Source organism: Macrobrachium nipponense, chromosome 31 (assembly GCF_015104395.2).
Source record: "Macrobrachium nipponense isolate FS-2020 chromosome 31, ASM1510439v2, whole genome shotgun sequence".
Classification (NCBI taxonomy): Eukaryota; Metazoa; Arthropoda; class Malacostraca; order Decapoda; family Palaemonidae; genus Macrobrachium; species Macrobrachium nipponense.
Window position 1 is genome coordinate 40683037 of NC_061093.1, and position 16102 is coordinate 40699138.

Below are 16102 nucleotides of genomic sequence, written 5' to 3' on the forward strand. Positions count from 1 at the left end.
TTACCCGGGCACTCTTCTAGTAGACGGGTGGAGAAGGTTTGATATTGTTTTATTTTAAGGATATACCCTAATTTTACGAATGAATTTGGTTTAATTTTATTATTCATATGTTTACCATCCCCGCCATTATTCGTCGTGGTTTCCTTTTACACCACTCCTGGTTGGATTCTATCTCTTGTCTCCGCCGCCAGCGGAGCAATAGCCTAGGACAACCAACCAACCTTGTTACCACACGTATTATGGCGGGGGCTCTGGTTTAATCTAACTTTATCGCTCCGGCACCAGCGGAGCAACTGTTAGGCTGTAAGTGTTCTCCTGATACTCATGTATCTTTCCACTTACAGGCTACCAACTGTCAGGTCCTGGGATGCAACTGCGACGTTGTACGACCCCTGCGGCCACGATGAGTGCAGGTCTCACGCTCCAGTGCCACGTCATTCAACGATATGATCGTCTGGCACCCGGAAGCCTCGCCATCTGCTACGACCTAGTCAGTCAGCTGGTGGAGGGGGTAAGTCGATTATAGGCTTCTTTATCAATTTACTAACAACTCTTTAGACATAAGTTTGTTAACCCCGTTCCGCCATTAGAAGCTCATCTCGCCTTTTTCTTTCAGGCTACTGGGTGTGAGGGAGGTCGCCCTTGCTACCCTGAAAGCGTGGGTGGGCGGCTTCGGGAAGAACGCCGCCAAAGGCCAGCCTTACATCCTTGACAAGAAGCTGGCCTGTCCAGAGTCTTCCCTGCGGGCAAGTCAACAGGGTATGTTGACCCCTTGTCCGCAGCCCCTCTCATAGCCTCCATCCAGCTAAGATCTACAGCAATCTTTCGGGGTCGTAGCCTCACAGGAGTCGGTCCCGGCCACGTCGCTACCCTGGACCTCAACATCGAGCCTATGCGGTAGGGGCAGAGGATTTGTTGGTTGAGGTAGGTGTGTCGGGCGCCCAAGGTCTTTCCTTGGGCGTTCCTGGATCTTCTCCTGTCCCTTCTTCAAGCGCTTCTTTCCAAGGCTTTGTGGGATCTGAGATCCCTACCCGCTCTCCCGCTCTCTCTGTACCCCCAAAGGTGAAGGGACAGAGAGAACCGAAGACTCTAACTAAGACGACTTCTAAGAAGTCATCTTCGTCTTCTTCGGCTAGGAAGTCGTCGACTTCTTACGCTGACGCGGTGAAGGCCAAGCCGAGCTCTTCTTACTCGAAGAGCTCTAGAAGCAAGGCTTCTAAGGAGGAGAAGGCTCGCGCTCCCGCGAGCCAATGCCTTCTCCGGCCTCCACCGCATCCACTCCACTCCGGTTAACGCGGTGGGAGGAGCGGGACCAGCACCTTTGATCCCACTACTTTCTCAGCAGTGGTGATGCAACAGGTGGGCGAGATGGTTGGCTCGCAAGTCTCCGCCCTGGGGACGAAATTTGAGCAGATGTTCGCACAACTGTCGAGCACTCTGTCTCAATCAGGCCAGTCCATCCAAGATCTCTCTAACAGGGTTAGAGAGAATGAGGACCGAGTAGCTGGGCTCTCTCAGGTCCCCCTTCCAGTCTCCCCAGTGCCAAGTGCTGGTATTTTCCAGCTCCCGCCATACGACTCTCTGCCAGCTTTCTCTATGGAGAACCCATGGAGAGTAGCCGCCTACGCTCCATTTAAGGATGGTATGATTTCTATCCCGGAGTGTGGAACTCGAAGGATTGAGGACTTCGAGTTTTATCCTCCGGGTTTGACGCAGCCTTTCATCGGCTATGCTAGGCTGACCGTAGCGGCTCTTACTTACTAGGGAAGACAAGATCTCTAGGGAAGATGTTCTCTACAGTAGGGATCATGCCCAACGGGAATGGGTTCACTGCCTTGAGGACTGGGAGTGCACAAACACCAAGCTCCAGGCCTATAAGAGTCCTTTCACTATTTTTGCGACGGAAGAGGAGGCTTCTCTTCCGTTCGCCACGAAAATAGTAGAGAGGACTCTTCAGGCAGTCCTCAAGGATGAGCCCATGCCACAGCTAAGGGAGGCGGAGTCTACTTCTCCGCTCTTCCCAGCTTTTGGAGAATTGTGGGAGAACTTGCCAGCCACGTTCACGCTTGGCAAGCTCAAGCCGGACTGCGCCATGGACCAGTTCGGCGAGAAGCTTCCAAGGCTGCCTGATTCCTCGATTCAGGCGGAGTTCGACGCGCGAACTAGGTTTGGCAGGTCCCTCAATTCACTGATAATAACGGAAATGGCTGCTCTCTCATATGCTACGGAACCTCTGTTTAAGATCTTGGCCAATCCCAGCTTCAGACGGTTCAGACGGATGCTTTCGACTTCTTCCAAGCTATGAGGAATTGCCGAAAGCATGTTTCTGCAGGAGTGCACTATTAGGCACGAGCCCTAATAGACTCCTGGCTTCTAGCATGTGGGGAGAGGATCTCTTCCCAGAGTCCGCTGTAAATGAAGTACACCACGAGGCTGCTAGGCTCAACCAGAGCCCTTAGAGCTAGGTGGGGTATTTCATCCAATCCAAGAGAAGCAAGAATCCGTCCCCACTGCTGGTAAGAAAGAATTTAGAAGTCTGGTAAAATTGGTTCCAGCCTTACCAGAAACACCAGCAACAGCAGCAATTTGTTCAGGCCGTCCCGGTTACCCAACAGGGACAACCGCTAGTTCTAAACAGAACCAGCCCATCCTCCTGCTGTCTCCTCAATCACAACCGTCGACCTCCTACGCACTCTCGCCGGCCTTCAACCCTACGTATGAAGGTCAGGGCTACCCTCCCTTTAACAAGCAACCGAGAGGTAGGGCGAGAGGCTACTTTCGCCAGCGTGGCGCAGGAAGGGCGACAAGGAGCAAGCAGTTCAGAGGAGGGCGTGGTGGTCAACCCTCCCGCCCATCAACAATGAGGCTCCCCAGGTAGGAGGAGCTGTTCCTCTTCCGTCACAGGTGGGGGTTCAGCAATTGGGCACAGAGCATAGTGTCCAAAGGGTTGGGTTGGAGTTGGATCAAAGATCCTCCTCCAATCAAATCATTCCGCCAAATACCATCAAAGGAATTGACAGATTACGCGGAGGAACTCCTTCAGAAAGGAGCTATTGCGAGAGTCAAGCATCTAAAATTTCAAGGTCGCTTATTCAGCGTGCCAAAGAAAGGCTCAACAAAAAGAAGGGTAATCTTAGACTTGTCAAAGCTAAACTCTTTCATTCGTTGCGACAAGTTCAAGATACTTACCCTCTCGCAAGTAAGGACCTTACTTCTGCGTGGAGCCGTCACATGCTCCATCGATCTTACAGACGCATACTATCATATCCCTATAGCCAAGCACTTCCGCCCATTCCTAGGATTCAGGCTAGGAAATCAGACATTCTCATTCAAAGTGATGCCCTTCGGTCTGAATGTAGCCCCCAGGGTATTCACGAAAACTAGCAGAAGTGGTTATGCAGCAATTGAGAACTCAGGGAATCATGGTAGCAGCATACCTCGACGATTGGTTGATCTGGGCACCAACTGTCGAGGAATGTCTCAAAGCCACCAAAAAGGTAGTTCACTTTCTGGAACATCTGGGGTTCCAGATAAACAAAACGAAATCCAGACTTACCCGGAGTCTCGTTTTCAGTGGCTGGGAATCCAATGGGATTTGTCTTCCCACAATCTGTCAATTCCAGTGGCCAAACGGAAGGAAATAGCAAAATCTGTCAGGCAATTTCTCAAATGCAAACAAACATCAAGGAGAAACCAGGAAAGAATCCTAGGGTCCTTCAGTTTGCTTCGGTAACAGATATCCTCCTGAAAGCAAGGCTAAAAGATATAAATCGAGTTTGGCGATCGAGAGCAAACACCAAATCTCGAGACAAGTTGTCAGTAATTCCACAGATCCTTCGCAATCAACTCCGTCCATGGTCAAAAGTAAAGAACTTAGCCAAGCGGGTACCCCTTCAATATCCCCTTCCAGTGTTAACCATTCACACGGATGCCTCCCTGTCCGGGTGGGGGGGGATATTCTCAGTTCAAACAGGTTCAGGGGACTTGGTCAGTTCAATTTCGCCAGCTCCACATAAACGTTCTGGAAGCAATGGCAGTATTTCTTACCTTGAAGAGACTGCTTCCCCCGGAAAAGTCTCATCTAAGGCTATGTTTTGGACAGTGCAGTGGTAGTTCATTGCATCAACAGGGGAGGGTCCAAATCCAAGCATGTGAACCATGTCATGATAGCCATCTTTGCCCTAGCAAACAAACACAAATGGCATCTGTCCGCCATCACCTGGCGGGGGTAAGAAATGTGATAGCAGACGCTTTGTCCCGGTCAGTTCCTCTGGAATCAGAATGGTCCCTAGACGACGGGTCATTCCGTGGATATGCGGAGAGTCCCAGGTCTCCAAGTAGATTCTCTTCGCCTCACAAGCGAACCACAAGCTCCCTTGCTATGTGGCCCCAACCTGGACCCTCTGGCTTATGCCACGGACGCCCTGTCGTTAGATTGGGATCAGTGGAGAAAAATTTATGTTTTTCCTCCAGTGAATCTTCTCTTGAAAGTCTTAAGCAAGCTGAGGACTTTCAAAGGAATAGTAGCTCTGATTGCACCGGTACTGGCCAAGAGCAACTGGTATCCTCTTCTTCTGGAATGGGTCTCCGACCTCAACGGATTCCCAATCCCAAGCTGTCACAATCAGTACAAATGAGGACTGTGTTCGCTTCCTCAGGAATTCTTCAGACCCTAACTTTATGGACTTCATGAAGTTTGCGGCTAATAAAGATGCTAATATTGATCCACAAAATATTCTCTCCTAGAATCAGATAAGAGAGAGTCAACCATTAGACAAATATGACTCAGCTGTTAAAAAATTAGCATCCTTCCTGAAAGAAAACAAACACTACAACCATGACAGTTAATCTAGCTATATCCTTTTCAGATCCTTGTTTGAAAAAGGTTTAGCAGCTAGCACTATTACTACTCATATCGGCTTTGAAGAAGATCTTTCAGTTAGGTTTTCAGATAGATCTGAACTGAATCTTATTTCACGTCTATTCCTAAAGCCTGTGCTAGACTTAGACCTTCTCAAAGGCCTACTGCAGTTTCATGGTTCTTAAATGATGTCCTCAAACTAGCTTCAGATACTGACAACTCGTCTTGTACATTCATAATGCTTCTTAGAAAGACATTATTCTTATTAAGCCTAGCTTCAGGAGCTAGAATTTCAGAACTGTCGGCTCTATCCAGAGATGCGGGTCATGTGGAATTCCTCCCCTCAGGAGGAAGTTCTGCTTGCTCCGGATCGTAGCTTTTTAGCTAAAAATGAGGATCCTCTTGCAAGGTGGGCCCCTTGGAAAGTCATCCCACTTCCCCAAGACCCTTCTCTCTGCCCAGTATCAACTTTAAGAGCCTTTCTATCTCGTACATCCTCAAGATCCTCAGGTTCTCTCTTCATGAGAGAAAAAGGTGGTACTTTGTCAGTAAAAGGTATTAGACAACAAATCCTTTACTTCATTAAACAAGCCAATCCTGATTCATTCCCAAAAAGCACATGATATCAGGGGAGTAGCCACCTCAATTAATTACTTTCAAACATATGACTTTGAGGATCTTAAAAAGTATACTGGATGGAAATCTCCGACAGTCTTTAAACGTCATTATCTAAAGTCCTTGGAATCTTTAAAATTTTCAGCAGTAGCAGCGGGAAACATGTTTCTCCTGATACTGTATAGTAGTCGTAGTACAGATCCCAGGTTCTCCTTTCTACCTACCTCATCCAACGTGCCTCACCCTATCGCCATGCTACTCGGATATCCTAGCCTTAGCCGCTGAAATCATACTAGTGGATTGTCCCTTATTTTTTGCTAGCGGGACATCCACACTTTGTACTGATAATGTACTTCAGTGTACCTACCCTTACCCTTTTTATGCTAGGGTAGGACACAATGTGTTTGTATATTTTGTAAATAATTTTCTAAGTAAATCTATTTTGTTAATATTACACTGCATTATTATAATTTTACTATGTTTACTGTAATTTTAAGTACTTTCATTACTAACGTTCTTTTAATGTTACTGTTTAGAATAAGTTAGGCTTAAGTACTTAGTTTGTATGCTGTAATTGATTTACTTATATTATATCCCTCATTTTACAACTGCTTTTCATTTGTCTCCTTTTTTTCCCATCTTGTCTGTTCTCTGGTACTCTTTCATAGGCCGACACGAGCTGAGCCCAGAAAAGGGATTTTGACGAAGGAAAAATCTATTTCTGGGTGATTGGCTCGTGTCGCCCTATGCAAACCCACCCTGTATTGTTTACCCCCCCCATGCAGGACAAGATGTTTTTAGATTAAGATGTCCGCTAGGGGCGCTGCTGTCCGTGGCGTCTCTCTAGTAGTAGTAGTAGCGGCCACATCGCCCGTTGGTATCAGCTCTCTGTTGTGGGGATTCTGATTGGAAGTTCTAATTGGTGAATGTTCTCGTGGTAGTGTTCCCACTCGCCCCTATTACCATACCGACACTTCGTTTTTAAGAGTGAGCGAGTCAGTTTTACTGACATTTTCTTAATTTTGTTTTTCTCTGGTAATTTTAGATTAATTTTACCTAGAAAGAATGATATTAAGGGAGCCTTTCATAGGGCGACACGAGCCAATCACCCAGAAATAGATTTTCCTTCGTCAAAATCCCTTTTTTATGCCTGTAAGCAGTGTTACCAACCATTCATTCTGCCTATACAGCATCAAAGGACAGTTATTTTTTACATTTTTATGAAATGTGTGTTATTATACTATATACGTACACTGTGGTGGTGGGGCCCAGTTAAATATATGTATATCAAACTGACCTATACCATACTTAATGGTTACTATGCTATTCCATTAGATTTCATTTTCATAATAAAAATACTTATTGTATAAATGCACCTTTGAAGCTTACCAATACAAATATTTTTGTACATGTATTATAACTGGCATTATAAAAATAAGAAAAACAAATTATCCCTAAAATTCAACATCATGATCAAACTACTGTACTTTCAATCTCAATGCTGATTCTTTGAATTGCAACCCTAATATCCTACAATTTTAATTAACATGTATATATGTATCTTATGCTACTATTTTTCTTTTTCAAACAGGCATGCTTTTGGGGTTTTGTCTATTGATAGGAGAAGGACTGATCCACTGGTCAAAAGTTTCTGCACAACAACATCAAATACGTACTTAGATCTTAACAGTGTAACTGCAACTAGTACACTACAGAAACTGGAAATGGATGAGCTAAATGGATTATAAAAGACTGCAAAGAAACACTTGAAACAACAATTTAAGAAAATGTGAATCAACATCTTACTTAAGGGCTTATAGAAAATTTTGCTTACCACTGTAATTAGTAGGGGGTTCAGCACTTTGTGTACAATCTGAAAAAAAAAAATGGCATTTGAAACTTGGATAATTTTCATAGAGCTATGGATAAACAGACGAAAACATTTTCTAGAATAATTTAAATAAATTAAAAAAAAACAGATGAAAAAGTTTTCTAGAAAAGCCAATTAAACTAGGATATTAACAATATTTATAGATCTCAATGAACATCCTATTGGAAATTAATGCATTCCATGTTGTTAAATTTAGCAAGGTAGTCACTAAATTAAGGTTGTTAACAACTAAGTGTCTATTACTACTTAGGAAATCCCACTGCACTTAAATCCTGATGACAACACTTATAAATTACACAGTTCATGTTTATATTCATATTTTGCAGAAATATTACTCAAGAGGCTTATCTACAAATTTCACTTATTATAAAATGTGTTGATGTACTGAATTACCAATATAAATATACTTCAAAAGCCCCTATTGTCACTAAATAATACTCGAAACTTAAAAAGCCAATGGGAAATGAGGCCAACTGAAGGAACAGAATTTAATCAAGTTACCGGACAGCTGTAATGATCACTACTTTGAAGAATGAGCAATTTTAAACGGAATGTAAACCCTACAGTATGTTAATACTAAATAATGGAGAAACTTACTATTATTATTTTTAAGATTACTAAACTTACCATTATTAATTTTAATACTATAAAATTCTCAATCATGAGCACATCTTCAATTTAAATTACTTAAAAACACCTTACAGGCAAACAAATTAAATATATTGCCATTAATGCAAGGAACTCCCTTTTAACTCACCACTAGTTAGCAATATGATTCTTAACCAACAGGTAATTTAAAACAAGATCTATTACAATACAGTACTACTCGTGAAACCTTAAAAAAGTAAAAAACAAAAATAAAAATTAACACACCTGTACAGTGTAATATACAGTAGAGTGCATGTACGCATTTAAGTTTCCATTATTAAATAATTTAACCAGACCACTGAGTTAATTCATTTACCTCTCACAAGGCTGGCCCCTAAGATTTGAGGTATTAACATTAATATTATATACATTTCCCTAAAAAAATTCAGATTTGGATTGACTGAAAAATGGTGGGAACCTCAAAAAACAAAAAATTTCTATAACTGATTTGTTTCCAAAACTTTACATTTGTTGTTATTATAACCTGAACATTCACACAAAAAACGGTTTAACTATTAGTATTACTTTATAGTCTGTGCATAGTAGTGATTGAGGGCTATTCTTCAAATATCCATAGGTTGAACATGAGTGACCAACTCTAACATGAGTTACAATCACTTGCATGTGTCATTCTTTTTAACATGATAATTCCATATTCCAACATTGGGCTTGTTCAGTTTTAAATTTTTACTATATGTTCATTATTTCTTATAATATATTCTGTCATCTACAGATTATACTAATGGGTTCTTGTGTTGCTATTTTATCAAGAATATAAATACCTGTGTGATCTTGTCACAGACGTTGCAGCTTAAACAGTTTTATTAGTTTCTAACTTGCACCAATCCATGCACGGTCAGAACCCAACCTAATATGTGAAAATTTCATTTGTTATTTATGGGTATTTTTGGGGTTATAACTTTGAAGTTTCTATTGCTGTGCCTGAGTAAATTACTCATTTCTGTGGTATATCTTTAATAATTCCAATGACTGACCCTATTGCATATAATACTGCTGTGAAAACATATGCATTGTCAAGCAGGAAAACAGGTGTTTTATTGAGTGAAAGGGCAGCAAATCTCACACTTGACAAAGATTTGGACTCATCATTATAGGACTGCTCAGTGTAAAATGTCATTTTTATAATAATATAATCTTATATATACTTACCATGTAATTACAGGTTTTATATATTATATACTTACCAAGTAACTACTTAGTTAACGTTTAGGGTCACATGGCATCCTAAATTCAAAATTCAAGATAATACAACTGCTGCCAAAGGGGAGGAGGGGGGGAAAGGCCCCACTACTGCAACAAAAGCGTGGAAGCGACAGGAGCCACAAGGCATCATTCTATTACAGCCACATACATGAACAAACAGAGGGGAGGAGAGGGGGCTACTATAGGCATTCCTGGCTTTCACAGGTAGGTCTGAGCCACCAAAGTGGCTCGGTCCCTTCTCTCACCCTGCGCACTGTCATGATGGAGAGAACACTACCCATCACTGACTGTGGGTGTATGATCCCATTTGGAGGTTGTACAGTCGGAGAGACTCGTGAACAAGTACCCAACACAGCCCCAGTTCCCTGAGCAGCACCTTTGGAATCAAAGACCGAAGAACAAACCTGGGTCCGAACTCCTGCGGCTCCCAAGACACTAAATAGTATGGACAGCGTCATGGTTTCCACTCCCAAAGACCAGGTGCGACAATGAGAGAGCTAACTGCTTCTTCCTCATGTAAAGGACCGAGGGTTTGTATATCATGTAGGAACAAATGGGAGGTTCTACTGTTTTGTACCTAATAATCCAAAAAGTGGGCAGGTCCTGTTCACCTACACTAGTGATGGCAGCACCACCGCAAGATTTGAATTTTGGATTGCTGAGGTACAAACCTTTAGCCATGTAATTGCTTGACAAGTCACTTATGTAAAAGATTTTGTTTGCAAACCCCTGGTTAACGCTCCAAAGTCTTACACCTAGCAGCTTACATCATCTAGGGAACATCCTGACCAATATGATAACATCAGTCCTTTTGCTAGTTGTGATTCAGATTACTGTATGTTTTTGGAATATTTTATATCTAATATCAAACCCTAAGGTAAGGACATGGTGCCCTACATTATGTTAAATTGAGTGTGGTTGGTTAGGTATCAGCCTTTTTAAAAGTCATTTGCAGTGGCATATGTAATCTTAGGTGGTGGGTCTAAGGCTACATAAGGACCCAGCATCATAAGTGATGCTATGTGGGGGTTCCAGGTGGGCTCCTAGTCTAGGTTAAGAATGGGTTCTAGATCTAGAGGAGGACCTGATATCTTATGTTAGGTTAGGTGGGGGTCCAGGAGGCAAGCCTCCTACACTTGCCCTGCAAAAGTAAGGACACAGTACACAGGTTAGGTTAGATTAAACCAATCCCAGTATTTTACTTCTGTTTTTTCTGCATCTCATAAACCCAACGTTTCCACTCTGATCCCCAAACTTGCAGGAAATAAGGGTTAAATCCATTATCTTGATAATTACTTACCTACTAGCCTAATGATACAAGTTTCAGTGCAATAATACTTTAAAATTAAATTTTACCAGAAGGTGGTCAAGTTAACTTTAAATTTACCAAAATTTGTTCCTGCAAGTGAAAATACCATATCAAATGGGAACAAATTCTGGGACCCTATGCTAATGATACTGCAACAATTCTTGGTTCACACTAAAAATTGCTAGATAATTAATGAGCAGGTAAAATGTATCTGTTCCATGATTCTCAGGTTAGGCTACATAGGATTAAGGGGGCCGGCCGGCTAATGCCGTTTTTTAACGACAGGACTTTGACATTCATACCACTTAATAAGGTGACTAGGGACATCTCCAAACCGCATATGATTTTCGCCTCTGACCTTCGGTTTTGTGACGCCAGGGCAATTTATCCCGAAAATAACCATTTTTCAAATTCTATCTCCTCCCTTGATATTTAATATTAAGACCTGGGATTACTACCATATATAGACCTGATATCGACCTCCAATCAAATGGAGAGTTTTTTTGTTTTTTTTTCTAATATAGTCATTTTTTTTGCTAGATATGAATTTTTCAATATGGTAAAAAAATAAACCCTATAAATCACAAGAAAAAAATTTATAAAAAAAAGACGAAACAAAAATTGGAAAAAAGGGCTCTATTTGATTGTTCTATAATGTCTTTCTGAGTTATAGCTTTAAAACTAAGTGAGGAGATAGATTTTGAAGGTCAATAAGTATAGTTTTGAGATCCAGGGGCGCTCAAAAAGTTTTCCTTCGTATTTCTATAAAGGACAATGTTAATAAATAATGATGTTAGCGAGATGTTTTCCTTGTATTTTCCTCTTTGGCATGATGACATTCTTGCCGAAACAAAGATAAACAAACGTAAATGCAAGAGAATGTCAGAGTGAAACTCGAAGGCGTACTCTCTTTTTACAAAGAGAATTTAATAAATCATGATTATTATGGAATTTCATATTCCATTTTGGATATTAAAAAACCAAACTATGTTATTTATCATAAATGAAGATCTCTTTGCTCAAAGATCGTAGCCTTGGGCACAGTGTGACGTGTGCTGTCAGGCAAGAGGGGGCGTTACTAGGCAACCCTCCCCTCTCTCTTCACTAACTACGCGTATATTATATACTCTGTAATAATCTTGAGCGATTTTTCTTCGTCTGTATGTTAGCGAGATGTTTTCCTTCTCTTTCCTTTTCCTCATTGGCATGATGAACTTCTTGCCGAAACATACATAAACATACATAAAAGCAAGCGAATGTCACGAGGTGAAACTCGAACGTGTAATCTACTTGAAGTCTATGGTCCAACGATTCATGATTGAACCAGATACTCGCTTCTGCCGAGCCACGGAAATCTCTACAGATGCCATTTCTCACAATTTCTTTGCCAATAATTATCAAAATTTACGATAACAGAAGAAATATTGCATTTTCTTGTAAGGATGAATGTTTTAGGCTTATTGAGTTATGTTTACTAATTACCCTGTAACTACGAAAGTAAGAGGAATTTTGACGAAATATTTTCTTATACGTATTCTCAATTGCCATATGAAGCTCCATGAATTTTTTCATGACTTTGCATTTTTCGCCCTATACCACCATATATAGGGTTCTGGCTGGCCCCCTTAAGGTCACTCTAGGACCGGCTAGGCTATGAGCATAAACTCAGGCCGGGTATTCATGATCAGGTTTACCTGTCAGTTCACCCACGCCTGTTCAAGAGATGAGCGTCCAAGTGAAATGAGCATAACTGTCAGGTTGACAGTCAAACCCAAGTCTACTTTCACGCTGTAGGCCTGGGCTTACCTTACCTAGGCAGAGGCTATTCACCTCGTTCACGATCACGGATATGTTAGCCTAGCTAGCTTTTGCCCTCTAAATACCTATTACGTCAACTAATAGGCCTAGAAATGTACAGAGGAATTCTGCTGGTAGTGCCTATGATGAACCATATGGTATACGAATAAGGTATCGGATTTTCATATTTCATTTCAGGACTTTTGCCAACTCCTGAGAGTCATTTGTTCTATCACTATCTGACTAATTCCAGCAAAATTCCGTGTTTTCTTGCCAGTTCACGGCTCTATATGGTAAAAGACCGAATGACCGGCCTCTACAGTAGTGCGACCACCTTCCCGAAAAAGTACTTTAACACGTCCTGTAACCCAGGATAGACATTAGTCAAGGAGCCAGCGTCCGTCGAAGCAACACCTCGAAACCTTTACTTTGATGTCAAAGAGTGCTTTTACCCAAGTCACAAATTAATGCCATAGTAATTTCCGATTTTCGGGAAGGTGATCGCGCTACGGTGGAGGTGGCCGTCAAGTGGCCATTCGGTATTTTACCCTGACGAAAGCCGGAAAAACAAAACACGATGAGCGCACATCCCATTTAATGTAACTTGATACAAAAGTCCGAAAATAACCGACTGCCCAAGCGCGCCGGAAATGCCGGCTAAATAGTCAAATACGCAGCCTGCCGTGACACAGTAAAATGTCCACAGCCTTCGTAAAAAGACAGGACACTGGCCTAAGCATACATACCTGTAACAAATTGTCCGTATCAGATGGAAATTTTTTTATACGATTTGGACTCAAAACAGTCTACAGGGTCTAACAATGAACTTACTTAACAATTAACTTAATTAGCTCTATACAGTCTAACAATGAACTTAAATAGACCTAGGCTATAATCTAAAAATGAACTTCATTAGGCCTATACAGTCTAACAATGAACTTCATTAGCTAGGCCTTTAGTCTAATAAGGAACTTAATTAAGCCTATACAGTCTAGCATTGAACTTAATTAGTATGCCTATACAGTCTAACAATGAACTTAACTATACTCTGTTTTTTCCATCTGTCCATCCGCCTGTGGTGTTTTTTGTATGGTAACACTGCGCCCCGGGCTTTAGATAAGTTACATTCAGCTTACATTCAATGATTATAATAATATCCTATTTCGAATATTAACGGTGTAATTCGCATACAGTAAATTATTAACCACTTTTCAGTAGCAAATATACACCCAGATATCCTTTTACTTATTTACCTAAAACTTAAACATAGCTCAACTATCTAAGCCCGGGACGCAGTGTTACCATACAAAAACACCACAAGCGGATGGACAGATGAAAAAAAAAACAGGAGTATAGGACCTATACATAGTTTATTCATATTTTAAGTCTGAGTCGGCAAGAAGGTCATTCGCTGGCGAAATCCAGTGGAGTAACGATCAAAATGGCTGCTTAACCGTATAGGCTACAAACTATCGTCTGCGCACAAATTTTACAAGTTTTAACTCTAGCTTCGATGTCCTGACGGGTAAACCGATGAACTGGGGTAAACCGATGACCTGACAGGTAAACCTGATCGCGACTAGGCCTAGGTACTAGGTAGGTGGTAGCTCCCCGCCCTAGACCAGACCTAGGTTAGCGTAGGCCGACTAGAAAAAATCAACCATTCTTAAATTTACATATTTAGGTACACATACACTGCTAATGCAAATGACAGTCCCATCTTGAAGGGGTATATCAACTTACACCTTGTTTTGACGAGCTCCAAACTTCTGTAGGGGTGACCAGTGTTACAACAGGGTGTCCCCATGTGTCGTAACATTCTTCACTTGCTTGGATACATCCTGCCTTTATTGTAGAATACTCCTATAATTTATATGTTAACAGTTTTTCACGTCCTGCGGCCTTGACCCGTGGATTTTATACTCCCTAACGTCACAAAATAACACAAATAAATGTATACATCGTGTCACTAAATTACAACTTGCAATGACATCCAGATTTTACATCTGGAAGCGAAGAGTGCATGTCGCATGAAGAATCAGAAATACCAACATGTACATGAATTTTTATAAATAATCAAGCAAACCTTGACATCTACTGGTATGCTTTGAAAGAAAGCTCTAATTTTATACAATAATAAGTTCAATTATTTATTAATCACATAAATTACCTATCTTCAAATATTAGATTTTATTCTTTGTTACGCAATGATAGTGTTGGTACTAAAAATATTGAACGGTTACCAACACTTCATTAAAAGCCTGGATTTTGGTGATGAGAGTAGACTTATTTACTATCAAATCATTAATAATTTAAAAATTATATTGATTTATCACTCTTTTTCTACATTCATTCAACAATTTTTCAACCCACGAATCTCACTGAATCTTAACTGTTAGGCAACTGTGAGCAGAGCAAAATCTGTAACCCACTGACCTACAAATGAATGAGCTTGAGTTTATTTATGGTCACTTAAATACTTACACGTTAAAATGTATATGTGCAGTACATAGGATTCCATTAACGCATTTGCGATGGCCGTTTGCAGTATGCCTTTGCGTTAAATAACTTTAATTAAAAACGGACAGCTCTCTTTCCCTATGTTCACTGCAGTTGCTGGTGCATTTTCGGCGTCAGAATGGCAGCTTTCATTGCATTGTGACTATTTTCGTAAACAAATTGAATTATTATTAAATCATCTCACTACTATTGGAGAAGCTGCTTTCGTTTTACATGTAGATGATACAGAATGTCCTTGCAGCTGAAGATAGATAAACTGCTCTAGTTAATTAAATGGATTTATTTAACCTCAGTTTCCATATACGGATATTTCATTCTCATTGTAAGCTTGTGTGTTCTGTTCATCTACAGGCTGTTGTAAACATGCGCATTTGTAGCCTAGACTAGTTTTGACTACATACAGAGGCTGTTGTAGCCCACCTCTTGTAGGTATAGTATTGCTAGTCCTGGTTATAATGAAAGAATATGTAGAATAGGTCTTTCCATGTGACAAGTGAAGCTTTGTACTGATAGGTGTTGCGTCCCATTTTATACTTGTAACAACAAATCTTCAAAATATTTCAAAACAATAATCATGCATTAGGTAAGTAGGCTAATGACTATCAATTGTGGTTAGGCCTTGGTTAAATCTGATTGGGCCTGGGTTATCTTAGTAAATACAAAAAAACACATCCTCTATTTTCGAGTGGTTTCTTGTACCTGTATGTTTGAAAAAAGTGCAACTATTTGGATCGTGTAAAACGGATCAACATGATTGACAAAGAAATTAGATATATTAAAGTTTAAGATGCAAGATTGTAGACAGAAGAGAAGATCATGCACAGGATTAGAAAAAAAATAGAAAGAGTGTCACAAGGAAAAGGAAAGAATAGAAAACAAGTTATATAACAAGAGAGGCCCATTAGCCAAACCGCTCACCTGAGCCACCTTGCTGCATTACCAAGTAGGGATTTGGTTTTATCTTATACATACATTTGTGAAACTTTGGGCCCTTATAACGGCCCTTGGACCCATAGTTTGAACAAGCCTGAATCTACACTAAATGAGATAAATTACATATCAAAATTGACAATTTATATGTCTGCTGTGTGTACAAGAAAAAAAGCATTTCATTGCATTATTATCCAGTCCTTTCCTTTTTGCAAAGTATTTATATAGAAGCTACATAATTAGATACATATTTCAAAGTACAGCATTTATTACAAAAGGTACAAGAAGCGTTACAAACATAGTAAAT

The 16102-nt window shown here is 40.7% G+C and overlaps 1 protein-coding gene across 4 annotated transcripts in view; it reads right to left on the reverse strand.

Moving 5' to 3' along the window:
* LOC135206905 (guanine nucleotide-binding protein G(o) subunit alpha) overlaps window positions 1-16102 on the reverse strand; it is a 676543-nt gene that overhangs the window by 614989 nt on the left and 45452 nt on the right. The window contains exon 1 of one of the 4 annotated variants that reach the window (XM_064238397.1): window positions 14091-14370. The exons of 2 other annotated variants lie outside the window; for them this stretch is intronic. The gene's annotated coding sequence lies outside the window, so the exon portion shown is untranslated. Of the gene's footprint in view, window positions 1-14090; window positions 14371-16102 lie in introns of those variants that run through there. One more of the 4 variants, XM_064238396.1, reaches the window with a different exon arrangement.